The sequence below is a fragment of the Malus sylvestris genome, chromosome 15, assembly GCF_916048215.2.
Source record: "Malus sylvestris chromosome 15, drMalSylv7.2, whole genome shotgun sequence".
Taxonomy (NCBI): Eukaryota; Viridiplantae; Streptophyta; class Magnoliopsida; order Rosales; family Rosaceae; genus Malus; species Malus sylvestris.
Window position 1 is genome coordinate 49,176,805 of NC_062274.1, and position 3,522 is coordinate 49,180,326.

The 3,522-nt window shown below is 41.4% G+C and overlaps 1 long non-coding RNA gene across 1 annotated transcript; it reads right to left on the reverse strand.

Annotated features, from left to right (window-relative positions):
- Positions 1-681: 681 nt before the first annotated feature.
- On the reverse strand, positions 682-3,522 carry LOC126601831 (uncharacterized). The gene is made up of 2 exons (XR_007615825.1): positions 2,635-3,522; positions 682-2,545 (listed from the first exon to the last, which is right to left on the reverse strand). It is a non-coding gene; the product is annotated as an uncharacterized LOC126601831 (long non-coding RNA).

Consider the following 3,522-nt stretch of genomic DNA (forward strand, 5'->3'; position numbering starts at 1 on the left):
AGAATTTTCTCATTTTGTGGTATTCTCTTTTTAGAATTTGGTTTTCAGTCATGGCTTGAAAATCCTCCATCCAAATATACTGTGTCATAGATTGTCGGTAACATTTATCAGTTTTACAAAGAAAGAATACGAAGGAACATGAGAAAGGGGCAAAGGATAGACATTTTGCTGCACGTGGAAAATAAATGGAAAAAGTTCAAATTTATGTGGCTGCAAGATCTATTTCTAATGGCTGATATTGTCCGCAAATGTGTTATGAAAGTTTGCATGAGCATACACAGGTAAATGACTGATATTGTCTGCACATGTGTTACGAAAGTTTGCATGAGCAAACATAGGTACAGTTAACAAACTTATTACATGTGAAAAGACTATGCGATAGCACCACCATTCGAAATTTCAACCCACTTGTAGGGGTGGGTTCAAAAAATCGAAAATCGAAAAAAAATCGAACCAAATGAAGCCCAACCCACTTTTACCCACTTGCATGGTTGAACTAAAAAACTCTGCATATTGACTTTTCAAAACTAGACTTAACAGGGGCAAAGGGAATGCACTCTTGATTAATTATGTTTCTGCCTCTTTATCTTGATTGTAGTTGTTTTTAAGATGGGGAAATTATTGTGCTTTTGGCATTTTACTATTAATCATCATCCTACATTTGAATTTTTTACACCGGGATACTAACATGACGATGAGGTGCACAAAGGAAAAAATTGCAAGCCAACTGGAGGAGTAGAACCCAGATTCCACTGGAATAATTAAGTCAACTTCTCTTTTGTACGTGTTTGAGACGAAATGACATCCCAATTTGGCTAAGATGACTAAGAACCCAAAGAAATTCGCCATCATATAAAATTGATATGATTGTGACGCTAATGGTGCAAATACAAGTCCACCATACCTTGTAGCAGATATTTTTGCTCCTCATTTTTTTTCTCTTTAAATTTGCAAAGGCATTTTCTAGTCTATAAATCTGATGCAATTTTGTATTTTGAGATGTAAACTACTTCCACGTGCATGCTTTGGTTGTTCTCCAACTTAGGCATTGAGTACTCTGTGAATTAGAAATTCAAGAGCTAGCAAGGAAAACTGTACATGGCAAAATTGCCGAGATCACCTTTGACACATGCATTCAAGATAACTCATACTTATGGGAAGGGAATCAATCATCCAATGTATTGTGTTTATACCATACTTAGGGCCTCCGTATTTAGATCTCGTATAAATACTCGAAGGACTCAAATGCAATTATGTAATAAATGGAGGGGCAAATATGTAATAAGTAAGGAGCCCTTATTCTATAAAAGGACCCCTCACCATCACAATTAGGAGAGGCCAATTCTTAGGCCTAACCCCTCACTCTCTCAGAGCCTCACATCTCATCTCATATTCAGAGAAGCTCATCCTCACATAAGGAAGTTCTCTCTCCCTCATAAATACAATATATCAGTGTGGACGTAGCCCAAACATTGGGGTGAACCATGATACATCTTGTGTTATTTACATTTCTTACAGATTCACGATCGGATTTACATTGTTCCAAGACCTCCGGTTTTGTGCATCAACATTCGGCGCCCTCTGTGGGAATCGACACGAAAACTATGTCGATTCTTTTTCATTTTTCCATCTCATCACTGTGAGATCTCACCACAACCTCCACCGAGAATCTGCAAAACCCGTTTCAAATCTCCAAACACCATCATCGACTCAACACGTCAGCAGCAAATTTCAAGAGAGAACAATGAAGACCAGTTTTCTCTCTCTTTCTCCTCCTTCTTTCCCTCCTAAAATCTGCATCTCACTATTTTCGAGCAGATTCCTCTTCTCTAATCTATAAATCCACGATTTATTTCACTTCGGGGGAAGTAGCAAGCTTTTCCCGAGCTTTTCAATGGCTATCAATGAGAATGTGGAAAGCTGCGGCAGCTGAGCGGTGCTATCATCGCAGACACAACCTTGCCACCACTGGTAGAAGTCGGAGATCTACAACGAGGTGCTCCGACGAATCCAAGAGTCCAATTTTGAGGATGCGAATCTTCCTGGATTTGATGATCAGCTATGGCTTTATTTCAATCAGTTGCCTGCTCGTTACGCGTTGGATGTGAATGTAGAGAGGGCAGAAGATGTTCTAGCACATAAGAGAGTAAAGGTCCCAGAGGTTCTCCAGTCCCTACGATTCACTCCCAGGACGATCCCCGAGTTTCATCTCCCCTCCCACTGCAACATGGACGACAACAACGCAACAAAGACCATGACTTCTGCCATAAACTGCGTCGAATCCCGCATCAGCTTCCCCACCGAGTTCCCTTACGAGTTCGACTCGTCCGACTCCAACTCGGCCCTGAACTTCCCTGACGAGTATGTGGTGCATCACTTCTCTTTCTCTCTCTCTACTTTCTCTCTCATCTGCATACCTGTAACGAGTAAGCTTGTTAATGGAGTCTCAGATCTAATCTAAACGATGTCGTCTCCCTCTCTCTCTCTCTCTCTCCCTCTCTCCTCTGAGCTTACTCGGATCCAGAATGGCTTGAAGTTTTGTAATCTGCAAGAAGAAAATGGAAGAAACACAATCACAATCGAATAATTATAGGTTTTCCTCGTCTTCAGCAAGTAGTCCAGCAAGTCGAGTACCTTCAAGTAACTTTTTCTACTTGCGCAAAACTGGCTCACTCAGACAACCTATCTCATTTGAGGATTCACCTGAATGGGATGATATAGATATTGATGTTAGGGTGGAGGAATGAGGTGACTCCATCAACATTGCAACCACTCTGGTCTCCGCATCTTTTTCGAAGCTTAATAGTGGGTCCTTGCCGTCCCCACCATTACAGAGGGTGCAAATGTAGTAAGAAAGATTGCAGGGGCTTCACTTGTGTGGAAAAATTTGATAGTTACAATTAAGGAAAAGAAAGTACTCTGAGAAGGTTATGAAAAGTTCAAATGGTTATACTTTGCCAGGAACTATAACAGTAATTATGGGTCCTGCTAAGTCGGGGAAGTCGACGTTACTAAGGGCTCTTGCAGGAAGATTGCCTTACTCAGCCATAATGTATGATGAGGTTTTTGTGAATGGCTCAAAGTCGCCCATGCCGTATGGTTCATACTTAGGGTCGTGCTTTTCTCTTCAATCTGCCCTGCCCATTACTTTAAGAAGTCATCCCCGTCGCGGAGCAAGAGCGCCACTTCCACCCCCAGTCGGTTTTTCCGCCGACCCTTTCCGCCTCCGTTGCCAACGATGCACATCAAGGCCGGACTTCCTCTTCCAAACCTTAAGTAGATGCTGATGGAGATACCAAGAAAAGCAAAAGATAAGATCACCGTCCGCTGCCAATGATGAAAGTAGAGATATAGATAAGCTGTCTTACAACAATACCATTATTATTTCACTTTGGCGTTGTCTGCCATCTGCCAAAAGAGAAAAGAGAAAGAACAGGAGTGGGAGAAACAAAAACAGAAAAGAAAGGAGAAAACGAAAGAAAAAACAAAAGCAGAAAAGAAAAGAGAAAGCAAAAGTGAGGA